Below are 9,439 nucleotides of genomic sequence, written 5' to 3'. Positions count from 1 at the left end.
ATAAATAAATAAATAAAACTAAGGGTCTGTCATTGCCTTTGTGACTCCATAGAAAGGGCTTTCCTTAGCCATTTTTAGGCCCTCGGCATGATTCTGTGTCCTGAGCTAGCCGAGGAATTCACAGATACATGTTTAAGAACCGACTGTGCTAGAATGAAGCCCATGGAACTGTAACTATTACACTGTATAAAGGAAAAAAGCATGCACTGACTATAAAACTTATGTATTCATTTTAAAGAGAAAAAATAAAAATGACAATAAAATAGGAAGTCAGAACAGACTAGTAGGAGAGTTACAATTAATACATTGTGTGTTATTGTCTTCATAGTAGTTATTCAGAGTATAAGATGTAGGCATGATATCTTGTCCAAACAATATTAGCTCAAAGCTTTGTCCTTAATGAACTAAGAGAAACTAGTATATGACTATCTTACTATCTTGTGTATAAATATCTTTGTTCCCTTTCTTCCTTTCCCCTTTGCCCCGTCACAGTTTGTCTTTTCTTTTGAACAGTTTCTACCCAACTTGCAATATCTATTGTACATTGTGGATCTGATTTACCTGTTCAGTTTCTCACACTAGTGAGACAATACCATGTTTTTTTTTTGTTTGTTTGTTTGTTTTTTTTTTTTGGTTTTTCTCCGGTATCGGGAACTGAACTCACGACCTTGCACTTGCCAGGCAGGCGCTTTGCCTCTGAGCTAAATCCCCAGCCCCGACAATACCATGTTTACACATATGGGTCTGATTTATTTCACTTATGAATATGATCCCGAGTTACAGCCATTTATCTGTAAAAGCCTCGAGTTTATCTTTATGGCTGAGTAATATGCTATTGTATTAAAAAAAACCTGCATCTTTTTCATCCATCCCTTTTTCATCCATTCTTCTGATGGGCATTTTGGTTGTTTCCAAGATTTACCTATTACAAATTGTGCTGCTATAAACATGGGTGCACATATATTGCTGTAGTATGATGTTTCTAATTCTTCTGGGAATATATCCATAAGGGGAATAGCTAGGTTGAATAGGACCTCTAATCCTAGTTTTTTGAGGACACTCCACCCTGATTTCCACAGTGCTTGTACCACTCTGCAGTCCACCAACAGTGGAGAAGTGTTCCTTTTTCTCATAGCCCTGCCAGCATTTGTTGTCTGTTGATTTTTTGATGATAGACATTCTTTCTGGGGTGAAATGGAATCTCAAGTGTTGTTCTAATTTACATCTCTGAAATGACCAATGATGCTGAAGTTTTTTTCATGTATTAATTTGCTGTTTGTATTTCTTCATCTGAGAAATGTGTATTCATCTCAGATGTCCATTTTTGGACTGGGTCTTTGAATTGGTAGGGGGTCTGATTTTCTCAATTCTTTATATGTTCTAGGTATAAGTCCTTTGTCTCAGGGACAACTGGCTATAACTTTTCCCCACTCTGTAGGTTACCTTTTCACTCAGTTGATGATTTCTTTTTTGTTCAAAAACTTTTTAATAAGGTGAGATCCCATTTGTTGACTCTTTGTAGTATTTTCCTTCTAGTCTGGGCTTTGTTTATGAAGTCTTTTCCTACACCTGTCTTTGAGATTTCTCTTTCTCTTTCAGTAAATTTAGTGTTTCTATTTTATTATTTAGATCTTTGATTCATTTTGACCTTAGTTTAGTGCATGGTGATAGCCATGGGTCTAGTTTTAGTCTTTGGCATGTGGAAAGACAGTTTTTCCAGCAGCATTTATTAAAGAGACTATCTTTCTTCCAGTGAGCATGTTTGACTCCTTTTTCAAACATAAGATGGCTGAGCATGTTTGGGGCTGTGCCTACATCTTCTGTTCTGTTCCACTGATCCTCAGGCCTGTTTTTTTTTTTTTTTTAATATATACCAATACCATGCTGATTTTATCACAGTAGCTTTATAGCATAATTTAATGACCATAACATTTAAAATGAAGAACATACTGTGTGTAACTGTGGTCCAATAAAAAAATATATTTGGTCTTAGACCTTTGTCATTGGTGCAGAGATCCTAAAACCCTAGGAAATTTTTTGAGTGATAGAAACGTCTTTTGTTACTGATAAAGAGCCCTTCAGCCACACTTGAGTTTATGCTATATGAGATGACTCAGGCTGGAGCCCCTAGATATATTTGGATAAGGGTGCTGGCTTCCAAAAAGAGCAAACTGCCAGTTTCACCCCTCGATCTCCAGGAGAGGGAGGATACAGATGGGTTATAAAGACTCTTGAACACTGAGATCTGGGAACTTCTGTGTTGCTGACACTGATGTGGGTGGGAGAGCAGAACCTAGAGAGAGCAGGGAAGCTCTGCATGCCCCACCCTGTACCTGGCCCTAGGAATTGCCTCCATTTGGCTATCCCTAAGTCATACCTTTTCAAATAGACTAGTAAAAGTAAGCAAAGTGTTATCCTATATCCTGTGAGTCATTCTAGCAAATTATTGAACCTGAGGAGGAATCACAGGGACCTGTGAATTTGTAGTCAGCTAGGCAAAAGTTTGGGTAGCTTGGACCCCTGAAGTCTTGAAGGACTGAATCCCAACCTGTAGGGTCTGCACCAACTCCAGGAGTTAGTGTTAGAATTGAACTGCATTGTTAGATAACCAGTTGGTGTTGGAGAACTGGGGAATTGGTTTGGAAAATTCCTACACATCTGGTAACAAAAAATGTTGATTAGCAATGAAGATACTAAGAATCAAGGAGGAGACTCAAAAAGCAATAGTTGGCCATTCACAGAGTTTGCAACCAACTGGGGGTTCAGATACACATGACAAAATGCAAAACTCAAAGCCAACAAATGAGGCACCTCATAAGCTTTGATTTAACTTTAAAGTCCTTTTAAATTTCTATATGGTTTCACTCCAGGAATTTAACAAACACGACACTAGGGCTGTAAGACAAGGGCAAGAGACGGAGGCAGCTCCTGGGCTCTTGTATGGCCTGAGGCTTAGTCTCTAAGCTAACTTCCAGGAGGGCCCACTACAGTGACCAGACACAATGCTGGCAGTGCAGAGAGAGACTGTGCTCTATTTTCTCCAAAGCATTTGAGATCTCATGCCAAAATGAAAGTTAGGTTGGTACAGGTTTGCATGTCTCCTTAGTTACTTTTCTTGTTGCTGAGACAAAATACCTGACATCCAAAGTTAAAGGGGGAAAGGTTTATTTAGCTCACAGTTTGTAGAGCTTTCAGTCCATACTTGGCTGATTCCAAGGCAAAGTGGCACGTGGCTGAAGGGCAATGCAGAAGAGCACCAGCTCATGACAAGCAGAAGACAACAGAAGCAAGCAAGGAAGGGAGGGGCAAGTCTCTCCTTGTCCCTTATATTGTATGCAAGGTACCTGCCCTAGGTTGGGTGTAGTACACACACCCTTAATCCTAGCTAGAACTATGCCAATCCAATCAGTGGACTGATTTAGTAATCACACACTCTTGATCCCAGCACCACACACTCGAGATCCAGCCACCTCTGAAAAACCCACCTCCGATGATTGCCTGAGGCATTGAGACACAAACCATAATATCTCCTGAGAAATTTCTCATTTTCACAGATGTATGCAGCACTCAAGTGTTCCTTCCCTGACACTGTACACTTTAACTTTTTTTTTTTATCAAGTGGAGGTGCCATAGAGCTTCCTTTAAACAGAAAATAATTTTTAAAAAGTATTTCTTACTACTCAGAACTTCTGAGTGATAGCTCTGAGTTCCTGTGTCCCACAAAGACCGTTGTGGATCCATACATGTTAAAGTATAGGGAGTCAGACTTCTGAGCAGTTAGCATAGCTGTGACTGGGAGAACTTTGTGCCCAATCATACTTCCCCATCTTAGGAAAAGATATCTTCTTGGAGGACTTGAAGACACGCAGGTCCCAGAGGATAAAGACGCCCTAGGAATATAATATGGAGGTGTCCTTTTAAATTTTTTTTATTAGTACATATTCATCATACTTTTTCTCGTTTTTGTGAGACAAGGTTTTGCTACGTAGTTCAGGCTGGCCTTGAACTCACTTTGTAGCCCAGGCTGACCTTGAATTCACAGCAATCCTCTTGCCTCAGCCTCCCAAGTGCTGGAATTACAGGCATGTACCACCCACCACGCCTGATGGTCATACATATGGATCACATTCATCATGGGGAATTTGTACTTTACATAATATATCTTAATTCTTCGTTTTTTCCCATTTCCTTCCCCTCCCTTCAACTCTTTCCCCTTCTTCCTCTCCCATTTACAAAAGCTTTGTTTCCATTTTCACCCTCCATACTCTTTTTTTCCTTTTCCCATCCTTCCCTTCCCTCTCCCTGCTTCCTTGTTCCCCTTCCCATTTGAACACGTTCTTCCTAGGAAGTCCTCCTTATCACTAGGTTATAGCAAGCGATTAATAACAATTACAGAACAGAACAATTACAACAATATACTACAGCACAAAATATTTAAAAGCTTACAGATTGTTTATTTCTGGAATTTTTCCATTTAATATTTTCAGGCTGTAGCTGACCACAAGTAACTTCAGGAAACAAAACTATGGATAAAGGTGACTGCTATAGTAGAGAACCCTAAATCACTCCTACAGAAAGGAGTTTAGGAATGATCTAACCCATTCCTTTCACTTTATAGTTCACAGACGGGATCTGATTTACCTGGGATCTTGTACCCAGGCCAATGTCTTTAATTTTTTTTCTTTTGAGACAGGATCTTACTGTATTACCCGGTCTGGCTCCCAATTCCTGGCATCATGTTCTCTTTCTGCCTCAGATTCTCACGTATCTGGGACTACGGGTGTGTACTACAATGTCTGGCTTGGGCCACTGTATTTCTAAGACCTGCCAGTACTTCTTTAGCATCACTGGGCCACCTCCGTAATCCATAAGCAGAGTCATTGGCTAGTTGTGAATGCGGCTGTAAGAGCAGTGTAGAGAGGCTAAGGCGTGAGGAAGGAGTAGGGCCCAAAGAGGAGAGAGGACACTCACCGTAGCTTTTGCATTTTCTTGGAAACGTGGAAGGGGAGGCAGAGTAATGCCCCACTGCTCCCAGATATTCTTCCCAGGCTCAATCTGCCTTAAACACCAGAGTCCGGGTAGTGTAAGCAACAGATATGTACTTTCTTACAGTTCTTATAGCTAAATATCCAAGATGAAGGTGCAAGAAAATTTGGTTTCTGGTGAGGACTCCTTTCCTAGCTTGTAGACAGTCATCTTCTCTGTAAGTACTTGCAAGGCCTTTCCTCTGTGTCATGTAGCGTGAGAGAGGGAGGGAGGAAAAAAAGGGAGAGAGAGAGAGAGTGAGAAAGAGTGAGAGAGAGAAGAAGAAGAAGAAGAAGAAGAAGAAGAAGAAGAAGAGAAGAAGAAGAAGAGGAAGAGGAAGAGGAAGAGGAAGAGGAAGAGGAAGAGGAAGAAGGAAGAGGAAGAAGAGGAGGAAGAGGAAGAGGAGGAGGATGCCTCTAGTGTTTCTTCTTTTAAGCACATCAGTCCTGTTGAATTGGGTTCCACTTTTATCCACGTTTATGACTCATTTTAACCTTAATTAATTCCTTAAAACTTCTGTTTCCAAAAGCAGTCACATTGGGGGTTAGGGCTTCCATATATTAACTTGGGAGAGACACCGTCGGGGTTGTCATTTTACTCTGGGAACAACCTCGAACCCTCAGTAGGCAGTTCATCTTGGCAGTGATGAGGTTTAGCAAGAACTAGGTTTGCCATTCAAGACCCTTCTACTTTTCACCTTCTACTTTCTACCCCCATGGAGTTCCCAGCTGCATGGGGGCAGGAAATATTACCTGAAAGCTGTTTTCTACGTATGTTTAAGTAATTCACATATCTTATATACCCTCTGGGACTACAGACCCCGGGAAGATACCAAACTGCCTTTCCCCTCAGGTGACTTAGTGGGCTTCCTCTCTGCACCTTGGCACAGAGCATTATGCTTTTATTTACAATGTACTTCTATCATGACCTGCTTGTCCACCTCTCCCCTGGTTTCTTTTTTTGTTTGTTTGTTTTTGTTTTTCTTCCAGTACCAGGAATTGAACTCACGACCTTGTGCTTGCCAGGCAGGCACTGTGCCGCTGAGCTAAATCCCCAGCCCCTCCCCTGGTTTCCTGAGAGTAGGACTTATGTCTAGTCTCATTTACATTTATTTCCCCAACACCCTGCTCAGTGTCCATACCATTACGTATTTGATACCTGCTTGATGGGTGGAAAAAAAATAACCTCCTAGAACTATTGATACTGAGGCAGATATGAAGTTAATAATGCTTAAGCATCAGGGTCCCACATTTTTGATGGCCTACCTAGCGATTTTGAGTTCATCACTAAGTATCTGTTTCTCTAAAGAGACTCCCACACCCCAACACCAACACAAAAACAAATCCCAAATCAACCAACAATTAACTAAATTTTATGCTCTAAAAAACATGGATTAGCCAAGTGTGGTGGTGCACACTTGTAATCCCAGCACATGGGAGACTGAAGCAGGAGGATTGACACAAGTTTGAGGCCAGCCTGGGCTACATAGTGAGTTCAAGGCCAGTCTGAACTACATAGCAAGATCTTGTTTCAAACAAACCAACAAGCAAACAAGTAAACAAATACCACCAAACAAACAGGAAAACAAACAAAGATACGTGCGTGTCCCCTGGGTTGCTGAAGATGGGGTGTGTCTCCCTGCTGTGTTTGCTATTTCTTTCTTATTTGCCACTAGAGAAGGGTGGGAAGTATCTAAAATACATTTCTCTTTCCCTGAGACCTTTTTGAGAGATATAATCTGTCACTCGGCCATCCTTTGATCAAAGCAAATGAAAATGCTGGAGCTGTGTGCTTGGCAGCATAGAATATACTGACTTCCAAAAATCACGTTAATTACAGACGAAAAGATGCCTCGGTGTGACTCCAGGAAAGTTTTCTTCCCACCAGTTATTACTCACCATCTTTACAGAGAGAGGAAGTGCAGCATTTATGTCAGCGCAAAAACCCTGTGTTCCTTCAGGAGCTCAGAAGTTTGCTCCCAGAAGCCTGTGGCGTCAAGGGCTGACCTTTAAATGATTGTCCCCACTACTCTCAAACTTGTTCTTCATACCCGCTGAAAGGCTACTCCAGCCAACCTGTCCTTGTATTCACGTCCCACACCAGCCCACTTTTCTCTTCTCCACCGTCACTGTCCTGAACTCTTGTCTCATTTTGCAGCCCACACTAACTGGTTTTCCATTCTTGCTCATCTTCAATTTCATGTCCAGTCATAGCCAGAGTGACCTTTTCCACAACTTCGGATGACAGCACAGCCCTCCTGCTGAGTCCCCTGGTAGCTCCCTACTGTGATCAAGATAAAGCTTGGGTTCTGTTGTATTCGCTACAAGACCCTCAGGTCTTTCCTTCTTTGTCTCTCTTTTCCTGGCTGGCACCTCAGGGCACATCGTGTTAAGCACTTGCCGTTCCTTAGAGGGTTGTCATTCCACCCTCTGGACTTGGGTGCAGGTCACCCCCTCCGCCTAAAGGTTTCTGCTCCTTGACTCATCTCTCCCACTATCAGTTTAGATGAATGCTGTCCAATAGGAATTTCATATGAACTACATGTTTATTTAATTGTAAACTTCTACTAGCTGCATTTTATTTTATTTATTTTTTTTTTTTATTTTATTTTTTTTTTGGTTTTTCTCCGGTACCGGGAACCGAACTCACGACCTTGCGCTTGCCAGGCAGGCGCTTTTGCCGCTGAGCTAAATCCCCAGCCCTAGCTGCATTTTATAAAGTAAAAATTATATGAGACTATAAAACAAGAATCCCATCTCCCATGATCCACTGGGGAAAGTGAATCTCCAAATTGAATTATATTGGATGGAAAAATACTTCACATTACTTCAATTTTATATTTAAGTTAAGTAATGTTTAAAAAATTCATTTCTTCACTCATATTTCTTCACTCATGTTAGTCAAATTTCACATCATTAATAATCCCACTGGGCTGGCAGCCAACTTACTGGCTAGTATGGGTTTAGACATAACTTTCTGACATTCCTTGCCTGCATTAGCTGCCCCCCTTAGGTTACTTCGATATTCTGTGCTTAACTCCATCACCATACTCTTTATACTGTGAAAGAGTTGCTTGCTTACATGTCTGTGTCCTTCATTAGACTCTGAACTCTGAGCTTCTTTTTTTTGAGCTTCTTGATAGTGAAGACTTTGTTCCGTTCATCTCTATGTTGTCAATACGCAACAATTCTGGGCTACAGTAGTTTCTTGGTTTGTTTGAGGCTTGAACCACAATAAGCCTCTTGGGGCCCACAGGACACTGAAAAATCTGGTCTTCCTTGATGCCCTCTGACCCTGTCTCCTACCACGCTCCCCTTTGTTTATTGACTCCAACTACACTGGCCTCCTTACCATTCCCAGAATGACCTACGTATGAGCTAACCTCAGGGCCTTTGCACTATGCTCACTGACCCTGGGGCAGTCTTCCCTTGGCTTTGCTTGCTCTCTTACCAGTGTGAAGTATTTCATCAAAACTGCCTTCCTTTACCAACCTTTCTAAAATAGGCCTGATCCCAATAGTTGTTTTCTAGCTCTTTAGCTATCGTTTCCATCAGAGCCTCTGCCATCATGTGTCATCTTATACATAGTTAATTTTGCTCTTCTTGTTAGAATTCAAGTTTCTTTTTTTTAATTTTAAAGAGAAAAAACAATAAAAACGATGATACAATATTTCAAAACAAGATAGTAGGAGATTAATCATGATTTGTGCATTGTTATTTTATCTTATCTATTGTCATTTCAAAGTAGTTGCTCAGATCATAAGATATAGGCATAAAAATTGATCAAATGATATAAGCACAAACCTTTCTTTTCAATTAACTAATAGAAATTGGTAGTATAGCTATATTAACTAATATATATATATACATATATATATATTCTTTCCTATTCCCTTCCTTTTCTCCTTTCCCCATCCCAGTTTCTCTTTCCTTTTGAGCAGTTTCTTCCCATTTCCCAATATCTACTGTACTTTTTGACTCTTATTTACTCTTTCAGCTTCTTACACTAGGGAGACAATATGAATGTTTACACATGTGAGACTAATTTATTTCACTTATGAGTATGGTCTCAAGTTGCATCCATGTACCTATAAATGTCTCAAGTTTATCCTTCTTTACAGCTGAGTAGTACTCCATTGTATAAAAATACCACATCTTTTTTAGTCCATTCCTTGGTTGATGAGCAAGCATTTGGATTGTTTCCAAGATTTAGCTATTACAAATAGGGACTCTTGTTTTATAGTACTCATATACTTTTTACTTTATAAAATGCAACTACTAGAAGTTTATAATTAAATAAACATGTAACTCCTATAAACATGGGTGCACATATATTGCTGTTTTTAATTCTTCTGGAAAAATACCCAGAAGGAGGGATAGCTAGGTTGAATGGGACCTCTATTCCTATTTTCTTT

Source organism: Chinchilla lanigera, unplaced genomic scaffold (assembly GCF_000276665.1).
Source record: "Chinchilla lanigera isolate Chin_1 unplaced genomic scaffold, ChiLan1.0 scaffold00034, whole genome shotgun sequence".
Lineage (NCBI taxonomy): Eukaryota > Metazoa > Chordata > Mammalia > Rodentia > Chinchillidae > Chinchilla > Chinchilla lanigera.
Note: the sequence above shows the minus strand (reverse complement) of the source record.